Below are 22,153 nucleotides of genomic sequence, written 5' to 3'. Positions count from 1 at the left end.
GGTTTGGGAAGATGGTAGAGAAACTGCGGAGCCAGAAAGCATTGGGCCATTCCATTTAGTAGAGTCTTGTAATGGCAGACAAGCACATGGGCAGGAGAAAACTGCTTCTCAAGCAAAGAAACAGCAAAATGGTCTCTCACAGTGGTGGGCAGGCAATCTGCCATCCACCATCTGCAATCTCCCTGAGCGCAAGCACCCATAGCCTTACACAGGCTATGCACATGTGCCTCTGCCACATGCTCACGTACTAATCACGGTAAACCAGCAGCAAGCCTAATACAGCCATTTCCCCAACATTCCACCCCTTTGGGATTGCTTGGTTTAAAATCTACATGAAAGATCACAAATGAAACTATAGCAACAGCAAAAGTTACACAATAATTACAAAGGTGACCTTCACAATGTCTCCCTGAGCACTTTGCCCAGGGCATCAACTAGAAGGCCACCTCTAACTCCCTACCCCATGGCATAGTCCAAGGCTATATCCATTGAAGAAAATGTTCTTCGTGCATCTCTGCAACTGGATGAGAGCAGCTTCCCGGTGCAGGAGGGCCTCCACAAATGCCATGTGCCCCATCAGGGTCTCTCATATTGTCTGCACGCAGTGTGTCCATCCAGCAAGGGATTCAGTGCCCCTCTCTAGGCACAGTCCATTACACCACTCAATGATCACACACAATAGACAGACCAGCTGTCTGTGCAAAACACTAAGGCAAAGGTTCATTACAGGCAACTAGCCAGATAGCTCTTTATTAACGGAACTCAGCACCTTTCCATAAGTGCGCTGTCCATAGCCACAAGCTCACAGGGCCTGGTGGAGTCAAACATATTCAAGGCCTGTGCTGCCTTGACAGTTCTCTTAGCTGTTGCTGAAAAAAAAAAGCACCTATTACCTTCTAATGCCAACACCTACTGCACATTAGAAGTGGACCAGTGAATTGCAAATTTCAATGGGCCCTCTAGCCCCCCACCTATCCTTGTTGGATGGGTCCCTCAGCCTTCCCTCTCTTCAAACTGGGATAATTGGTCTTGGGGATCCTCCTCTTCCGCAGCTGTCTCCAGCAAGTAATCCTGCAACCATGCATCCTGAACGCCAGCCATTTTCCTGGCAGATACCAAGGCTACCCACATCCCCCACTTTTTCAGTGGCTGGAACCTCTGTTCTGACTCAAGCTGCTGCCCAGTTCCAACAAGACTTTATTAGGCTTGCCATCTACTGTATTTTTTGCTCCATAAGATGCACCTGACCATAATACATACCTAGGGTTTTAAGGAGGAAAATAAGAAAAAAAATATTCTGAACCAAATGGTGTGTTAAAATATTTAACAAAATATACCACAATAATATTTCAACAATATAAACTCAATAGCAGTATAAACAACCATTAGTACTGTTATTAACAAATGAGAAGAGACTTTAATGTTCAAATAATCTTCTAGTCAGGGAATCCACAGTAGCTAAAAAAAATGAACATTTGCTTCATAAGATGCATAGTCATTTCCCCCTCCACTTTTGGGGAAAAAAAAGTACATCATATGGAGTGAAAAATATGGTAATTTCTCCCTATCTGCCCCAACCATAATCAAACCTAACAAAATCTATGTTCAGGTAACCTTTATAGGCCCATCTCTCTTGTTAGTCAGGGGTCAGCACGGGGAGTAGCCTTCACAGCCTTATGGTCCATCTCTGCTCAGGAGAGCATGATGCCAATCACCCCCTATGTCCCACAACCACAGCAACCAGGCTGCCAGGGGTTTGATGGGTTTCTGCCTAAACTGCACCTTCAACTCCATCAGCTCTGCCTGGTTGCAGGGCCAGACCACAGAGTTCTCCACTACCTGTGGAAGGGGTTGTGCCTACCCCTGGGGCACTCTTGGCTGTTGGGTTTTTATGTTCTGGGTGACCACTGGCCAGGCTCTGAGTCTGTGCATGGCAATTTTAGCTAGAGCCTCCCCCTCAAAAGAGAATGAGTTGGAAACACCTACTATTGCCAACTCAGAGCCACTCCACAAGTACGGATGCTGCTTCAGCAACTCTTTCAGCTCCTGCAGTGGCCAGCTTTCAGCTTGAAGCTCAAGCTCAAGCTCTTGAACCCACAACTATTTCTCCAACCACAGCCGGTGCCAATGTTCCACCTCCAAGACAAACTGGAGCTCAAAACCTGTAACTCCTTCTCCAGCACTCATTCCAGTTCACACCGCCATTGCTGCTTAGTCACCATAGAGCTTTCAACCTTGCACAGCCTCATGCACAGAGCTCTTGGTTTCTTCTTGCAGGATTGTAAAAAACACCCAGCCCATAGTCCCCAACAGCCACTCTTTTATTCCACCCTTCAAAAGTATTGGCAGCTCCATCCCAACCTGCTTGGAATCCTGCCCACTATGCCTGATGTAATCCTAGTGGCAGAGGCCAGGTGGGTCCACATTGGATTCAGGCAGATGGTAGAGAAACTGCAGAGCTGGAAAGTGTTGGGCCATTCCATTTAGTAGAGTCTTGCAATGGTGGACAAGCACATAGGTTGGAGAAAACTGCTTCTCAGGCAAAGAAACAGCAAAATGTCCCCTCACAGTGGGGGGCAGGCAATCTGCCATCTGCCATCAGCAATTCTTCAGAGTGCAAGCACCCATAGCCTTACATAGGCTATGCACACATGCCTCTGCCACGTGCTCATACACTAATCAAGTAAAGTGCTTGCAGCCGGTAAACCAGCAAGCATGTCTAACGCAGCCATTTTCCCAACAAGGTTGTTTCTAAGATACACAAGTTATTTTCTCAGCAAGCAGGGAGGAATTCTGTTTTTATCATCTCCAATGTGTACTCATATCACTGAATGGCTTACATGATATTCTTCAGGTAACCTTGCATCATAAATCTAGATATCATATTTGTTTATTAAAATAGTTCTAAAACAAGGATATCCTGTCAGATATGTTTCACTGATAAGTACTTTTTTCTTAGCCAATATCATTAATCTATTTACCATTAAGCTTATTATAAATAGCATGTTTACAAGTAAATTAGGCCAAATATGTGCATTTACTTTGGGGTTAACATCATTCCTTGGTCATTGTAGAGAAATGGATCATCAGCCAGCTATTTGAACTACTACATTCTCCATAGTCACTATGCTAGGTGCTGATGCTAGAAAGAATATAATCAAAGAAAGACTGGAGCTCTGTTTCTGAGGAACTCACAGCACTACTGGGTATAGATAAGGAATTAGGTAATTAGAGTATAAATATTGATTGACTTATGACCTATGCAATTTACGACCATTCGACTTTATGACCACAATCACTAGCCATGACTGCTCCGCATCTGGTAGAGCAAGTATTGCCCAGCTGGGCGTACGACAGTGCAGACCAGCTTCCAGCAGCACTACCATCTCCGCATGCACCATTTCAACTGTTATCCCAGACTCAGTACAGCAATTTGTGTATTATGTCTTGGATATTATTCAACAAACCCCTCCCAAGATGTCTACCAAGAGGAAATTTTGCAAATATTAAACCAGTTGTACTGGTAATGCAGTGTTTTACTTAAACCTGATCAATGTAAAAATAAGAAACAAAATGGTGTAGAGATGATAAAAATGGCATAAAATGAACAAAGAAAATTGTGATATATAACATTAATGAAAGAAAATTATGATAAAATATGACTTAAAGATTTTTATAACATCATTTCACAGTACTGTACATATAGCCTACTCAACTTAAGACTAAATCGTGTTTCGACCAGTCTGTCGGAACCAGTCGTGGCCGCAGGTCAAGCACTAGCCGTAAATGTGCTATGCTGCGCTAGGACTCAGTGGTGAAAAAATCGGGAGCCACTAAAAGCTGTTTAGATAAGATTTAGTTAGATAGGATTAGGTGGTGGGCCTGGATGGAGAATGGTACACTCAGAAATTCTCTACCAAAATAAAGAAGAGAGCTAATGAGTGTGCAAGAGAAAGCAGAGAGTATAGAAATGAAGAAATGGAAGAAATATTAAAAATTATTGAGAAAATATTATCTACCATACTTGGTGAAGGAGGAATATGCACAAGATTCTGCACTGGGGGAGAATGAGAAAAACATATGGAAAGAAAGAAACAAAAAAGAAAACAGCCCTGGCCAGTTGGCTCAGTGGTAGAGCATCTGCCTGGTGTACGGGAGTCCCAGGTTTGATTCCCGGACAGGGCACACAGGAGAAGTGCCCATCTGCTTCTCCACCCCTCCTCCTCTCCTTCCTCTCTGTCTCTCTCATCCCCTCCTGCAGCTAAGGCTCCATTGGAGCAAAGTTTGCCCGGACGCTGAGGATGGCTCTGTGGCCTCTGCCTCAGGCGCTAGAACGGCTCTGGTTGCAACAGAGCAATGCCCCAGATGGGCAGAGCATCGCCCCCTGGTGGGCATGCCAGGTGGATCCCAGTCGGGCGCATGTGGGAGTCTGTCTGACTGCCTCCCCTTTTCCAACTTCAGAAAAATACAAAAAAGAAAAAAGAAAACAGACCATGTTTTCTGAAAGGTTAGACACCATAAATGTATGATGTGCAGAAAAGTATGAAAACACAGAAAAAGAATACCAAACGTGGTTGGGGGGAGCTAGAAAAGGGTCCATTCTTATGAAAAAGTTATCTGAGTCTTGGAGCACATGTAAGAACTATCTAGTACAAAAAGAAAGGGAAACAAGTTCAAAATCAAATACTTTTTTAAAACCACATTGTATTTACTACAAACAAATGAATATTTATGTTGACCATATATTTTACTAGCTTCTCAAATTCAAATGACTTAACATTCAGGATTGAATCTTTTATGATCATGAAAGACATCAGCTTATGAAAAAGATTGTAATAGAAATTTTAAAATTCGTTTATAAAATGCTCCTAATTTTTATTGCAGAGTTGTAAGCACTTGATTAATGTTAGTTATTTTTATTTATTTTTAATTATGAATTATTAACAGTGTTGGGACACTATTATTACTTGGAAAGATAATAATAACTCATTTAGGTGGAAAATTTGATGTTAAAAAGCAGGCACATGGCTAGGCCAGTGACAAACTGCTATGGAAATTGCCTTTCCACCATTAACAAGTTGAAAATAGGACAAAATATATGGAAAAAAGGTGCTTTTCTGACAGTAAACCCTAAGAGAAGGGACACAAAGTTAAATCTGGTCAATGCTCCAATTTACTGCCTGGAGGCCCTTTGAAGCTTCAGTAAACTGAGTTTGGCAGACCCAAACCAGCCAGTAAACCAGCAAGCAAGCCTGAATTGTTAAGGACAAGACTGGAGTTTGAAAAGGCTGAGGTGGCTAAAATTTGTATGGCAGAGTTTAGGAGAAGAGGTAGACTTTTCCAGAAATCTGCACAGAGCTCTTCTTGAGTTCTGGGCTGAGGAGTTACCAATACAGGACAAGAAGAAACTACCTGAGGCCAGGAAAGAATGAGTAGGAAGCAGAGAGTGTAGACATGTCAAACTTTCCTCACAACTGTCCCTATGTGTTCCCCCTTAAAATAGCTCCACTAGAAAAAGTGGAGATATTTTGTACCACATGGGGCCCTCAAAAGAGTCATGCCTCAGAAATGAGGTTAAATTAGTCCCAAACAAAATGTTTATCTGAATGCCATAAGAAAGTTTGAAAAAGTACAACTGATTGACATGTTACTTAGCTAAATGCCAGAACATAATTCAACACTCTTATAAACAACACAAAATTCAGCATTCAGTCATGTAAAGTGAATAATGTTCAGCATCAAAAATGATCATGTATGCAAAAATGAAAAAAAAAATCATTGCCCATAATCAAGAGGAAAAATAAGCAAATCAGGTTCATAGAAAGATGACACAATACAAATGCACAACTGGAAAGTGACATTCTGAACTCCAAGTCATGGTTGAAGGTGGGACAAACTCATAGATCTTATGCTATTGAAAGCAATTTTCCAGCCTCATGTCCAACAGTAAAAGTTGGAAACTTCAGCCTCAGCAGACAATCTCTGACCGTTCGGTGGCTTACCTCTAAATGCTGCTGGCTGGGCATTCTTCTAGGAGGCCAGGCTTAATGTGAAAATTAAGAAAAAATCCACTGATCAGGGACAATACATATCCATATAACAACAGGACAACAAAATACATGAAGCCCATGCTGGCCGAATTTAAGGAGAAATAGACAATTTAAAAATAATAGTTAGAAATTAATGAAAGGTTTTCCATTTTATCTAAGTTATCAAATTTGTAGGCTTACAGCTCCTTCTCAATACATAATATGAGCATTCCTTTATTTTTTCACAGTATACAATAGTAAGAATTTTAAAAGAAGTTGAGACCAGTGTCCACTTTATTTTATCTCATAGAAAGCAGTGGAAGACATAAAAAAATAGAATTCTCAAATTAATGTGAATGCTAGTACTCTCCTTAGGTAATGTTTTAATTTATTCTTATTTTTCTTTTGTCCACTACAAAAGTAGATTGAAAGTCCCTTTATAAACAAATAGTCTCTTGAGGTATTACCTACATTACAACTCATTTCATTTTTGTAAGAATCCTGTCATTTCCATATGTGCACACACATACACACACAGAAAAAGAGACACAAGCCCTGGTCAGTTGGCTCAGTGGTAGAGCAACAGCCTGGCGTGTGGTTATTCAGGCACTGGTCAGGGCACAATGGAGAAGTGACCATCTGCTTCTCCCCCCCTCCCCTCCCCCCCTCTTTCTTTTTCCCTATTCCTCTCCTGCATCCATGGCTTGATTGGCTTGAGTGAGTAGGCCTCAGGCACTGAGGATGGCTCCATGGCCTCAACTCAGATGCTAAAAAATGGCTCCTGCTGCAACTGAGCAATGGCCCCAGATGGGCAGAGCATCTCCCCCCCCCCCCCCCAAGAGGGCTTGCCAAGTGGATCCTGGTTGGGGCACATGCAGAAGTCTGTCTTTGTGTCCCCTCCTCTCATTAAAATTTTTTTTTAAAAAATGAAAGAAAGAGAGACACACCACATTTACACAATTAAAAGTTTATATTTATCTTCAGAGGGAAAATTCATAGTTAATCTTTGTTTGTGAACCTTGTGGAATCTTAAAACCATTTCAAAACAGAGTTATTAAGGTTTTAAGAAAAATCTCAACTTAATAACCACTAAGATAAAATGTGTTTCTGTGTTAATTAACAATCTAATGAATAACCTATAATCTTTTCTCAAGTGAAAAACTTATTGCTCTACCTAGTCAAAAGAATACAAGAAACATTTTTTTTTCCTTTTGTAGGTAATTAATTGCTCTAAGATGTGGTAACCCCGTATTTTCAATGTTTGGGTTCAAGGACAGCTGGTAATTGGTGTGTGAATATTCTAAGCAGATGGGAATCTAAACAGATCATCAGGTAGGTAAAATAGATATTATATGTAATTTGAATTTTATGTTTTTATGTATAAACATATCTCCATTTTAAAGTTTTTATTATACTTTAAATATAGCTCCTTTCTCTCAACAAATAATCATTTATCATTGCTTTCCTTGTAATATTTAAATCATCTTTTAAATGTCTTTCTTAGGCTGGTAGGTGATTATTAGTTACTAAGTCTAAATAAGAAATCATTTATAAGATTAGCATGCCCCCAAAATATACAGTGTGTAAAACAAGCTATGGAATAAAAGAGATAGGGAGTAATTAACTCACTCAATCTTTTGCATATTGTCTTTTTTCTCAATTATTCTATTCAATCTGTTTCTCAGTAATGAATTCTGTCAATGTTTATCACCATGATTCTCTCAAATCCTCTTTTCCAGCTTACACAGTCACCAGCATTTGGAACTGTTGGCCAATGCTCCTTTATAAAACCATCTCCTCTTACTGTACCAATTGTTTCTCATTTTTCTTTCTCAGTTTCTGACCATTTCTTTTCTTTCTCCTTTACTGATGGTTAGTAATCCTTTTCCTGCTGAAAAGTAGGCATTGCTCAGTCTTGTCCACAGGACTTTTTCCCTCTCTCAATCTTCTGTCTTGTAGATAGACTAACCATTTCAAAATTTTGACTATCATATAATGTAAATAATTCCAAAATTTATACTTCTCAAAATAACTGCTCTTTCCAATTATATCTTGGTATTTTCAGCCACCTGTAGGACTTCAATATCTATCTGCAAGTACCACAAGTACCTTACATTCTTCGCATACAACAGTAAATTCATAATTTCTCCTTCTTAGACTATTCTAATACCACAATTCTTAATAATACTTACACTCATAATCACAACCTTTTCTTTCCTTCCTTTCCTTTCTTTTTCATTATTTGTCACTAAGATATTTTCTTGACACTGTCTACTCTCGCTTTTTATTTCTAAGACTACTTCTCTTTTTTAAGTTCTTACCTGAGCTGTTATATTAACTTTTTAGTTTATTTTTTCACATTCAGCTATCTCCACTTTAATTTTTAAAAGAGCACATGTCTCTAGTGCTCTCTTATTGGACATCTGGGGATATTTAGATGGGTTCCAATCTATGTTTTTTATTCTTCTTCATTCTACTCACCTACCTTTATTAAACTAGCATGGATGAATAGTATGGTAAACTACTTGATGTCTTATCTTTCTTGGGGGTCTGATATTTTATTCTTCTATGAAATGTCAGAATGCTATTTGGTAAATAAAAAGAAAAAATATACGTGAAATTAGGTTCTCCCTTCCTCTTAAATTTGTCCACAGATAATTTCCATTAAGTGCATTTTGTGGACAATTCCAAAGCACAGAAAGTGAATTTGGGAATACGTCCTAAATGAGCCAACAAGAATAAATCACCTACTCTATGATGAGAATTCCCTGACTGCTCCTTACTCTGGTTTTACTCATAAAAATGATTATAGAAAAAAGGTACAGGAGCCAGATTGAATCCATAGAATGGGAGATTGATGGTGCCTCATGGGAAGCAATAGAACAAGTTAGTTAAACTTAGATGTTCAGAAGTTTGACTGCTAAGTTTTGAATCTATGATGCAATATTACCTAGCTTTATGACTGTGGTCAAGTTACTTAGTCTTTTCAAGCTTCAATTCTATAAAAATGGAATATAACTCCTGCAGCTGATGGAAAAATTAAATGAGTTAACACTTGTTAAGCATTGAGCATACTACCTGGCATATAGTATGAATTAAAAATTTTTACCTATATTTTATCCTGTTTTCTTTCTTTCTTATAACTGTCTATGTTTACTTTTTATAATTGCTAAAATAGTCCATATTGTACATTTTTAAAAAATATGTGAAAAATAAGAACAGAAAGATCTCTGAAATCTTAACTGATCTTCAAAAAATTATGGGGAAATTTTAGCATGTACTATATATTCTTTTCTACTTTGTGCCCTTAATATATATATATATAACTATCTTTGACAACAAAGCTTAACTCACTCTGCAATCCAGATGTTCAGAGTCAATGTATACTCACTTATTTTATATGGTGAACCTTGTCTTGTTCATATACCCCTAATAACTGATTTTCAGGACTAAAACAACTGTACAAGCTGCTGTGCAACTAAGCCTCATGCCATTTTTGAAATAGGTTTGCCTTCAGGTTTGGCCATTTTGAGCACCCCTTAGTTCGTGTATATCATTCTCAGGCTCTCATAGGGAGAAATAATGCTTATTCAATAACCAAGATTTCTCAGTCTTAAATTCTCCAAACCCAGCTTATAGCTTAGATGTCATTTGAAAAGGAGGGCTAAGGGTGGGGAAGATGTGGCTTTTGTGGATTCACTGTGTGGAATGATGATCTACCTTCTATCTCCTCTGGGCTCTTGCAATGTCATCTGTCCCTTATCTAATCAGATGCTGCTTGCCCCACTGGCATTTTAGATAACATATGTGGCAAGTGAGATTATGATCAATGCCTATGACTTGAACAATTCTTGGAGATCATCAATACTGATATCAGTGTCTCAGCATTTCTATTTTTTTTTTGTTTGTATATGCTGCATGTTTATATTATTTTCTGGATTAAATCACATCATTTCTCACTAATGTTGATTTGTGCATAGAAAAGCTAATGATGGTTTTTAAATAATAATTAAAAATTTAATTAAACTCTATTTTATGTATAAAGTTTTATTTTAGTTGTTTACTTGTTTTTTGTTTGTTTGTTTTGGGTTCCTTAACGTTTATATTCTTTTATTGAGGTATCAGATGAGTAGGTCTTCTGCTCTTTTTTGTGTTCCAAGGTAGAGCACAGAGATCTAGCAGAGCTGGAGCTCAGATTCTGGGAGAAGGACCTTAGACCTTGAGCTGTATGACTTTACCCTGCATGTTTGCTATATTTGTTAAATATTGGTATGTTGGTCACATGATTGCATAACAAGAAATAGAGAGCAGCCTTCTTTGTGATCTTTTTGCTTTAATTATTCATTTGAAATGAAAACTAGATGTTCCATGATAGGGTTGATGAAGTTCAAACATGCAATAATCTGAATCTGGTGATTGGTTTTGTGTTTGTGTTTGTTTTCATTTTTATTGGGTTTCATTCAGCAAACACTAGCTTACATAGAGGAACAGCCTTCATTGTTTCTTCACCCCTGTTTTCTAGAGCAGTAATATCATCAACCATCATCAGCTGACACCATTCAGGAAGTGTCCATCATTTGAACTGTTTCCCCCAGCATCTCATTTTCCAGGCACAAACTTTTTCCAGTGAGGACTGCAGTGGATTTTTTCTCTCACCTGTACTACCCAAATCTTGTGTCCTTCTTGTTGGACACTGAGTACAGGCAGAGAAAATGCAGCTTGCTCTTGCTGATCACACAGAGGTCATTACTTCCAGACCCCAAGTCATTGAAGATGCCAGCTGCTGTGGCCACTCTCACCAGCTTCTTGGCTTTCTCCTCCTCCATATCTGGCCTAAACTTATCTTCAAACACAACCATTGCTGCTCAGGAGCCAGAATCCATGGTGACATAAGGCAACTTATCAGTTGATTCATGAGGACAGTCACTGAAGAGGTGAGGTTCAATGACATTTATGAGGTCCAAAACTAGGGCTGCACCAGTGTAACCTGATAGCTGAAAAGCCTCTATTTCAGCATCCAATTAGTCATCACAACTCTGGGAAGGTTGCCAGTAGAGAGGGAGTGGTGCTCCAAGTTGGAAGAAATGAGCTGGGTTGTCATATCCATGTCTGCAGCTGCCCCAGCGCCACAACAATAAATGTTAGGAGATATAAAGCTATTCTTGAATAGTTCTTTCTTGTCGGCAACAACCATCCCTTCAGTTTTTTGCATCTGCTCCAAGTACTATTGCATTTGTATAAACAACCTCCGCAATGGTTGTGCCTATTTTCCAAAGCATTGGAAGCTTTTACTCTTTCTTGGCAGAATCAGCTTCCAAGACATCATTTCTGCAGCAGCTATCAAAAGAAAAACCTCCACCTGGTAGCTTCTACATTGACATAGTGCGGTCTTTCTTGGAACCAGGTGATTTTTTAAAAAATATAGCTGTTACACAACTCTGTGAATTTTTACCTCCGGTTATTTTTATTTTTGTGTTTTTTGTGTTCTTAGGCCTATTTTTTAAGATGGTTTAATTTTAATAAAATATAATTTATTTATTTAGGTTATCAATTAACTAACGTGGAATTGGATAAAAGACGAGGATATTATTTTAGAATATCTAATACCATTAATATTTGTTTTTCTTTTCTCCTAATGTTATGTTTGTGCTGCATTTTCTCCTTTCCTCTGTCCATTTACAGGCAAAAGAGTGGTTCAAATTTTTTTCCCCTAAAATAAGCCATTGGCAATTATATTTTGTTACATAATTCATTTTTATGTTTTCATCCTTATTATTTTTTTTTTCTTTCTGTGTTTCTTGGGTTCACTGTGTTGTCTTTCACAGTATGTATGTTATTTATTATTTTTATTATTTTAGTTGGCATTCAAAATATTTAAGCCATATTATTATCATTATTTCATAAGTACCCTGCAATTGTGAGGTTTTTTGTTGCTTTTGCTTTGAGGGTTATTTAAAAAAGAACGATATTAAAATGTCAAATGCTTTGAGTTTTTGTTTCTAAATTTGACATTTATTTTTCACTTTATTAGTTTGTGATTTCAGAATATGATCTGAAGTATTTTCTCCTTTCAAATTAAATGAATATTTCTTTTTGGCTAATATGTAATTAATTTTTTTTTTGTAAAATTCCCCATGGGCCATTTAAAAGAAATTCTCTTTTTGCAGATTATAGCTCTGAGTATATACATTCTTTATTTGACTAGACTATATCAATCTTTTAGAGTATTGTTTTATTGTTTAACTTTTTATGTAGAAACAACTTTTATATACATGATATTTCAAGGACAAAAAAGTAACCTCTTAAATTATCTCCATCCTGTTGCTCTTCCATCTGTTTCTCATTTTAGTTCTACAATGCTTTCTTCAGGTATTCTGATGTTATGTCTGTTGGTGCATAAAGGCTCATTGAGAACTTGTTTAACTCATTATTGTTAAGGTTCATGTTCTCATTTAATTAAATTTTTCCAAATTTGTAGTTTGTGTAATTTTGATATTATGAACTCTCCCCTCTTTTCATTTACATTTGCTGATTGTATCTTTATTGTCCATTATTGCAACTTCTTTTAGTTATTTTGGACATTTTATCAATAGTTTCGGAATTTAGTTATGAGCACATATGGAGTTATTGTGCATCTAATGTAGGAATTTTTTTAGTTGCATTTTTTTGCTATACTTTGTTTTCATGGCCCACAGGAGCAGAAACTATTTTTAATAATGTTCAACACTATGGAAATTATATACATTTAAGTAAGATAGGTGTCTATGTAGCAACACATTCTCTTCACCAAAGCTGTTCAGAGGGGCTCCCTTCAATGAGAGACCTAGAAACTATAATGACCACACTGCTTTTCTTCTTATGACTTTTAATTTCCAGCTTTTGTGGTTGTATTTAAGGTTTTATCTCAGTCTATTATTTTCAACTAGTATCATAAGATGTATTTTGAAAAAATTTTCCTTTTGTAACAGTTATTAACCACCTTTATTTAAGTGTTTATTTAAATTTTAAAGGTATTTTGTGCTTGCCTCTGATGTTTTATGTCAGCATTATTATTCCTGAGTTATATGTTTAATATACTTTTATGAATATATAACACAGTCACCTATTTTACAACTTCTAAAAGTATAAAAGAGCACATAGAAGCAATCTCACCTTTACCTGTGTCCCCAATACACTTCCAGCCAGTTTGTGTCTTCACAGATAACTGATGGGATGAGTCTGTGAAAATGAGTAGGTGTATATACTTTCAACACTGTTATATCCAGAAATGAGATTCTTTCACTTATTGGTTGTATGATGTGGATCAAGTTACTTCATTTACTAGAGGTTTAGTTTTTTTCTGTTTTAAAAAGTATATATATTTATTTGGGTTTTTTGTGGGGGTGTTTTTGTTTGTTTGTTTGTTCTTTACCAAATATCTAGTGAGCACCCTACATGTCATGTTCTGTGGTAGGTACTAAAGATGAAGCAGCAAATAATACCAATGTGTTGTTTATGGTGTTGCAAAAGGAAGGACAATTGCTGCCTTACAGAGTGATTTTGAATAGAGTGGATAAAAAGTGCTTTGCAAGTGTTAGTATTACATATGCATTCTCTGTTTTCTCCTTAAGTAAGTAATACCTTAATATTATATACATTGGTCTACTCCTTGCTTTTTTTTATTTAAAAATGTATTATGGTCTTTCCATATCTCTACCTAAAGAGTTTTGACATTATGTATTCTAGCTGCATAATGTATTTTGTTTAATGGTTTAATGTACCACAATTTAATGAACTAGCCCCCTGTTGATAAATGTTTAGAATTTTTGTCATATTTTGCTATTAAAAAGAGATAACAGTGAATAATCTTTTTACTGTATACATAATTGAATATATTGTAAGGGCAGGACTGTTGGGTGTTAAGGTATGTGATATGTTATTTTGATAGACATTAACTCCTCCTCCATCCCCTTACTCCTTGCCAAAAGATTTCACCAATTTGCATTCTCACAAGCAATAAATATTGTAGGTGTGGCTGTTCCCCTCAATCTCACACATAGAATACTAACCTTTTGGATTTGTGGGTGACCCAAAAGGTGACAAATAGCATCTCACTGTAGATTTATTCTTATTTCTTTCATGATGAGTGAGTTTAGCTGAGTCTCTTTCCACATATCTAAAATCCAAATTGTTTTTCTTCTGCTATCTTGTATTTATTTGTTTGTCTTTATTCTTTTTAATTTTTAGAAATATTTCATATATGAAGGGAATTACAATTTTGCCTATGAATTATAGGTAGTTTTATAGATCTTAAATGTTGAATTAATGATTAATTTTGCCATTTTTTATTGCTCTTGTTACTATGGTTAAGTAATTAAAAATTTTAATAATTTTTTATGACTTCTGGGTTTTGTCATAGAAAAGCCACTTTTGTTTCAATGTTATAACATATTTATCCATGAATTTCTGTATTGGTTTTTATTTATATCTTCAATTTTTTTATTCATTTGAAATGTAACTGTTACAAAAGGAAAATTTTTTCAAAATACATCTTAAGATACTAGTTGAAAATAATAGACTGAGATAAAACCTTAAATACAACCACAAAAGCTGGAAATTAAAAGTCATAAGAAGAAAAGCAGTGTGGTCATTATATGGGTGCTGTATCATTGAACTGTACATAGAACTTATATAATCTTATTAATCAATGTAACCCCAATAAATAAAAAAGAACAGCAAAAAAATAATAAAACAAAAACAGAGAAAAGTTATATTCAAAAAGAAAACTACAAACCAAATTATGAGAATTAAATATTTTTTTAAGTCCAGATGGCTACCAAGATGCCCCAACACCATTTGGTTTTAATAAACAATCTTTCAACATGGTCTAAAATATATAATCTTTATCACTGAGTAAATCCTGTATGAATTAGGACTATTTCTAGAAATTCTGTGTGGTTGTATTTATGTGATTATTCATAAATGACATCATACTGTTTGAATTATTGAGGGTTAGAAATATACTTTAGCATCTGGTTAAAACTTCCTTATTCTTCTTTTACAAAATTTTTCTATTTATTCTTGCTTGGTTTTTTTACTATTTCTAATCTCTTTCCAAAGTTATTAAATTTGCTTTTTGTTAATCTGGATTCCATTAAATTATAGATTAATTTAATGATAATAGATATAATTTGATGTTTTTGTCATCTGTGTCCATGTTATTTTTTTCTATCCAAAAAAAACATACAAACAGCCAGTACATGTTTTAATTTATTCAAGCATTCTTTTGCGGCTCCCTGAAACATCTCAAAATTTTCTTAAAATAAATATTGCACTTTTATTTTTAAATTTATTGCTAGATGAGGTAAGTAGAATAATTGCCTTCTCCATTCCAAACATGTCCACAGTCTAATGTTCAGAAATTATAAATATGTTACATTACATGGCAAAAGTGAGTAAAGTTTGCAGATGGAATTAAGATTTCTAAACAGCTAATGTAGAGATGTTGAAATGATCCCCGAATATTCAGTATAATCACAGTTTCCTTTATCAGTGAGAGAAGGAGAATAAGGAGGAAGAATCAAAGAGCTAGCTGTGTGAAAAGAACTTGGCCTAAGTGGTACTGAAGGTGGAGAAAAAGGACCCTGAGCCAAGGAATGTGAGCAGTCTCTAACAGCTATAAAGGGCAAGGAATGTGTTTTCCCTTAGAGCAGCCCAAAGGAATGCAGGCCAGCTGATCCTTTGATTTTAGCTCATTTGAATCATTCTGGACTTCTGACATTCAGAACTGAGATAATAAACATGTGTTGTTTTAAATCACTAGGTTTGTGATAATTTGTTATTGCAACTGTAAAAACTAGATATGCTATCTTTTATTGTTGTTTATATAAATAAGGTCTTTCATTGTGTTATGTCATGTAGTATTGTTTGTATCAGTAGAAGCTATTGATTACTGCATATTTATTTTGTACCTCACCACTTTACTGAAATATCTATTATTGGTTTTAACTGAAAATTTCAAGTTTTCCAAATATAAAAACATATTATCGGCAAATAGTGAAAATTAAACCTCTTTGTTTTCAATCTTTGTAATTTATTTCACTTGTCTAAATATGCTGACTAAAACAAACAAATAAACAAACAAACAAACATATAAATAAATAAATAAATACATAACCTGCCACTATTTAATTAATAGTAGTGGTACTACACTATGTGTCTTTTTCCTGATGTGTACAGGGATGCTTCCAACGTTTTTCAACAAAGATTGTTCCAGGATTTTTGCTTGAGATGCTTATTTTATCATGTTGGGATATTATTCTATTTCAATTATAATTTTAGGAGTTCATATCAAGAATAGGTATAAAACTTTGAAAAATGTTTTTTTCAAAATGGAATGATGATATAATGCTTCTTAGATCTATTAATGTGATTAATTTGAATCATTATGGAACAATCATGTCTGGAATAAATACCACTTTGCAAATGTATATAATTATTATTATATGCCAATGACTATTTTGAAATTTTATTTTCATATTCATAGTGAAATTGGTTTGTAGTTTTCTTTTTGAATATAACTTTTCTCTGTTTTTGTTTTATTATTTTTTTTGCTGTTCTTTTTTTATTTATTTGGGTTACATTGATTAATAAGATTATATAAGTTCTATGTACAGTTAATGATACAGCACCCATATATTTCTTTGTGTGTCCAACAACCGAAGTCCAGTCTTCATTTGTCACTATATATTTGTTACCCTCTCCAACTTTCTTCTACTTCCTTCCACTTTTGGTTACCATCATACTGTTGTCTCTGTTATGAGGATTTTATTTGTTTTGTTCATTCATTTGTTGCTCTCTATATTATATTCCCACATATGAGTAAAATTATAGGTTCTTGTTCTTTTTCATCTGACTCATTTCACTTAACATGATACTCATAAGATTCCTCCATGTTATCACAAATAGAAATATCTTAACTTTTCTTATGGTTAAGTACATTTCATTGTATTTATGTACCACATCTTTTTTAGCAAATTATCCATGAAAAGCTTTTTTAAGAGCAGTTTTAGGTCAGAGAAAATTGAGAGGAATATACAAAGATTTCCCATATACTCCTTTTCCCCACACATGCATGGTTGCCCTTATTATCTAAATCACTCACCAGAATGGTATTGTTTACCAAGGATAAATCTGTGTTGGCATATCATAATCACCCAAAGCCCATGTTTACCTTAGGGCTTACTCTTGGTGTTATACATTCTAGGGTTTTGGACAAATGCAAAATAACAGATATCTATCATTATAATATTATACAGAGTAGTTTCCTTGCCCTAAAAATCTTCTGTGGTTTATTCATTCGTTTCTATCTAGCCTCTACACCACTGCCAACCATTGATCTTTTTATTGTTTCCATAGTTCTGCCTTTTCTAGAATGTCATATAATTGGAATCACACAGTTTGTAGCCTTTCTGATGGGTTTTATTTTTACTTAGTAATATGACTTGAAGGTCCTTCCCTGTCTTTTTCTGCTTATAGCTCATATATTTTTAGCACTGAATAATGCTCCATTATCTGCATGTACTAAGGTTTATGTATCAATTCACCTACTGAAGGACATCTTGATTGATTTCAAGTTTTGGCCATTATTAATAAAACTTTTGTACATTTGTGTGCATAAGTTTTCAACTCTGTTGGGTAAGTATCACAGAACGCAATTGCTGGATAGTGTGGTAAGAGTATGTTTCATTGTGAAAGAAACTGCCAACCATTCTTCCAAAGTGGCTGTACCGTTTGGCATATCCATAAGCAGTGAATGAGAGTTCCCGCTGTTCTCCTTCCTAGCTGGCATTTGTTTTTGTCATTGTTACAAATTTTGGCCATCTTAAATGTTTGTAGTGATATTTAGTTGTTTTAAATTGCATTCCCCTTATAAAATATAATGTGAACCATCATTTCATATGCTTATATGCCACCGCTACATTTTCTTTGGTGAAGTATCTGTGCTGATCTTTAATCCATTTTTTTTAGGTTATTTGTTTTCCTTATTGTTGAGTTTTAAGAGTTCTTGGTAGATTTTAGATAAAAGTCAAAATTATCTTTTGACAATATTTTCTCCCAGTCTGCAGTTTGTTTTCTCGTTCTGTTGACATTTTAAGTTTTAATAAATACCATTTATAAATTACATTTTCATGAATCATGCCTATGGTGTCAAATCTAAAAAGTCATCACTGTAACCAAGGTCATCTAGGTTCTTTCTTATGTTAGCTTTCAGGGTCTTACAATTTTAATTCTATGTCTCTTCCTATACTGCAACAAACAGTATTGCTTGCACATATGGATTGTCCATAGGATTGCTCATTTAGTCTCAATTCTGCTTCCTAGAACCAACTGAGTCGAGTAAAACTTATGCCAGGTGTATTGCTGTATCCGCTATTGGAAATGAAGAACTTGGGTTTATCCTTGGTGTGACCTTCATCTTTGATACTATATTTTTTTGCTGGATTCTTTCTCACATCTGTAGCTCTCTGATGCCATTGCTACATCATCGTTTATTGCCCTTTTCCTTTTGCCCCACTACATGAATTCTGCTGTTATTAACTCTTCCAGATATTTTTTAAACTACTTTATTGAGATATATTTGACTTACAAAAAGCTGAATATATTTAATTTATACAACTTTATGAGTTTAAGGAAAACTACATATCTGTGAAACCATCACTGTACTCAATATCAAAAACATAGTCATCATCTCCAAAAGTTTCTTCCTACCCTGCCTTCTTTATTTATTATTTTTTATATCTGGTGGTCTGGGGTTTTCGCTGTTTCCCAGTTTCACCAAACTTACTTATATTCTCCTTAGTGCTTTTGAATGACTTCTATAAGATAAGAGAAAATGCTGATTTTATATTCTAGTATTCAAATATGATTTCTTTATTTTGAAATTTTATTTTATTTTTAATGTGGTTAGGTTTGTTTTTTAGGGTGATTTTTGATAATGGTGAATAAACAATTTATACTCTGAGCCTTTATATATTTTTAAATTTTTTCCTGTCATTTTCATAAATAAAACTTGTGTGTATAGACTAGGTATAAGTTATTGGGGAAAAGTTTTTTCTCCTTATAACTTCAAAGAAAGTGCTCCAAAGTTTCCTGTTCTTCAACATTATTGTGTGGAAATCTCAGATCAGCCTGAATTTCCCTTCACATGTGACTCCTTTTTCCAGAATGATAGTATTCTTTCCTTAAAGTTTAAATTTGTTACCACGTTATATAACTCTACTATTCTCTATTAATTCTTCATTAGTTCTTATAATACTTACAGTAACCTCTTTCAATATGTAGACAGGTGCTGTTTTCAAAATCACCACAATAATATCATCTAACCCATATGCTCTTCCTATAATTTGACAGTGTCACTTGTAAAGACGTGGGTTGTATTGTCCTTTATCTGGAATGTTGGTGAGCTAATAACTATGGGAAATGTGATTCGAAGTGACTTTTAAGTACAAGTGATAAAAAGTTATGCATATCTACTTTGTTTTCTTAAAATACTAACTCTTAGAAGTGTTCCAGCCCAGGTTAAGTGGTCCATGTCCTGAGGCCCTGATGCTGTGTGGAGAGCCACAGGAAGGACCCTAAAGTTCTCCTATGAAGACAGAGAGAGCTGCCCAGCCCACTCTAGCTGTTCTAACTTCAGCTACCAAAAGACATTCCTTGAGCCAGAACAAGGAAATGAGATTTTTTTATTTGTTTTGTTTTTTAAAGCAATTGCAATTGTTTCAACCTTCAAATTTTGTACTGATTTCTGATAGAACAATAAATAACAAAATATGCATATTCAAATTATTTTTTAAGAAAAATTTTCTATACTTCCCTAAATATTTTTGTAATCCAATTGTTGAGTTCTCTTCCTGAGAAACCCCAATTCTCTATTTACTGAGTATGTTGATAGCCATTTCTTCATACCTATCATTTTCTCTCATCAGTTTTGCTCCTAAATAGTTTCTGCAGTATGAATGATCTTATCTAGCCTACTTCCCACACCACTTACTTGTTTGGTAGTGTTCATGGCGGTTTATTTTCTTTTGCTAGTTGCACCAATTTCTCTACTTTTTTCCCTAAAAACTAATAGTTTTAAGTATTTTCATATTTTATATTTCTCTCCCATTTCTTTCTTGAGCTTTGCCTATAACTCCTATATTTCACATGAATCCTTATTTCATAGAAATTCCATGCTCTCCTAATTTCCCTGAGATTGTAGATAATTTTTCTTAAAATAGTTTATTTTCTGAGTAAGTTCTTCCTCCAATATTCAATCTTAATTGTCTTTGAATGTTAACCCATTCTTTCATTTGTTTCAGTACTGTTTTATATACACCAGATCTTGTACATTTATTAATCATTTTTAAATGTAGTATCTGTTTTGTAATATGCAGAAAGATAATGTGTGTGTCTGTGGTGGAGGGCTCTTACTGCTAGCCTCCTTTTAAAATAAGATGTCCTTAGAATAATCCCTCTATGTCTCCAGATAGAAAAATAAATACAGTTTTATTTATTTTATTTCTCTGGTTCACTCTTTAACTGTGAGTGTTGGACGCATGAAAACAGAGGGATGGAAATGATGAATGCTTTGGGATAGCATGCATCTCATGTATAAACAGTTATCTCTGGATCCCAAATCTGTTATATCTTCTGTGTGAAAGGTGTGGTCAATTCCTTGGGGTTAGATAGCATCCTTCAACATTTAGTCATTGCATTTATTATTTCTCTAGTAATTAATATCTTCGCAGAAGGCTTACTATTTTTTAACCAATGTCTGCCCTCTTTCTGCTTCTTCTAATATCCTTAGTCACCTCTCTATTTAAGAAGTGGCTAAGTCTTATGATGACATGGAATCTCAATACCTCTTTTAGGCCTAAATTCATGCTCTCTCAGAAAAAATTAGTATAGACCTCTCTGAGAGACCAGTGTGTCACTCACTGCCTTTCACTCTTGGCTCCCACAGGTCCCCAGTTCTTGTCTTGCCAAGACAGGGACTATTGTAAAAGTGATTCACAACTTTATTGCTTACCTTATTGAAAATAATATTGTTTTTATCATATTGAGTAATTTTTGAATCTCACTCTTCTTTCTTTTGGTCAAAAATTTTTTGTATTTTCCAGATATTATTTATAATGTGTGTTCAGGGACTGTTCAAGATCCATGGTTTCATTATAGATTAGGCTTTTTTTTCCTCCTTCCATATATTTGTATATTTTAGAATAATATTTACAACATTCAGGGAATCTTAAATATATCCAACATGTAGTGAAGAGAGCTATGCCAGTGTTAAGCAATTCTTCAATTACCCCCCCAAGTCCCAATAGGTCTTTTTTTTATTTATCTTGCCAGAATCACCCTCTGCATTTTAAACTTTATTCATAATTTGTAACAATCAGCTCTTATTAACACAAAAAACTTATAATTATTTCTCTCTTCTAAATTAATATATGCTGCCAAAAATTTCACAGGCTTCCACGTATTTTTATTAAGAATTTCTCCCTCAAAGAATGTTACTCTGCTAACAAGATCGTGTATAACTAGAACTAGCCATGCCTCATTCCATGATAGCTTGCTACTCTGTAGGAAAATGTTAAACATCCCTTTGTGGCCAACTGTACAATTCAATGAAATTCTGTTGCCTCAATTCTTTAAGTGCCTTGTGAGCAGAAAGAGGGGAAAGTAAACTTTTCCTGATTGATGTGTGTCACTGTCATGAGTTTCATGGATGTATACAGTGATAAAGAATCTAAGTGCCTGTTGGGAATTACGGACAAAAGCATTTACAGTAAAATCTAATGCAATAGATGCAATGTTCACCTTTCTGAACTGTGTGGCCTGTCTCTGGCCTTAAGCATTAAGACAAGCTGTCAAAGATAAGACAGGATGTGTGAGAGGCCTTGCTACAGGGCACCTCAGGTAAGGTTTTAATAGCTATCTGTGCTTAAATAAGAATCTTCCTGATGCCTCGTTTTCCCTCACAGTACAATATCTTCATATTTCTTAAATGATATTTCCATCTGAAAGAAAGAATTATTCAGTGCATTAATTGATGCCAATTTCATATGGAACAATTTTATGGAATGCACTTAGTTCTGATTTTC

At 35.1% G+C, this 22,153-nt stretch overlaps 1 pseudogene; it reads right to left on the bottom strand.

Annotated features, from left to right (window-relative positions):
* Nucleotides 1-10,588: 10,588 nt before the first annotated feature.
* LOC136309297 (proteasome subunit beta type-7 pseudogene) lies at nucleotides 10,589-20,079 on the bottom strand (annotated as a pseudogene).
* Nucleotides 20,080-22,153: the final 2,074 nt, after the last annotated feature.

Source organism: Saccopteryx bilineata, chromosome 6 (assembly GCF_036850765.1).
Source record: "Saccopteryx bilineata isolate mSacBil1 chromosome 6, mSacBil1_pri_phased_curated, whole genome shotgun sequence".
Classification (NCBI taxonomy): Eukaryota; Metazoa; Chordata; class Mammalia; order Chiroptera; family Emballonuridae; genus Saccopteryx; species Saccopteryx bilineata.
Note: the sequence above shows the minus strand (reverse complement) of the source record. Positions and strands in the feature narration are given on the sequence as shown.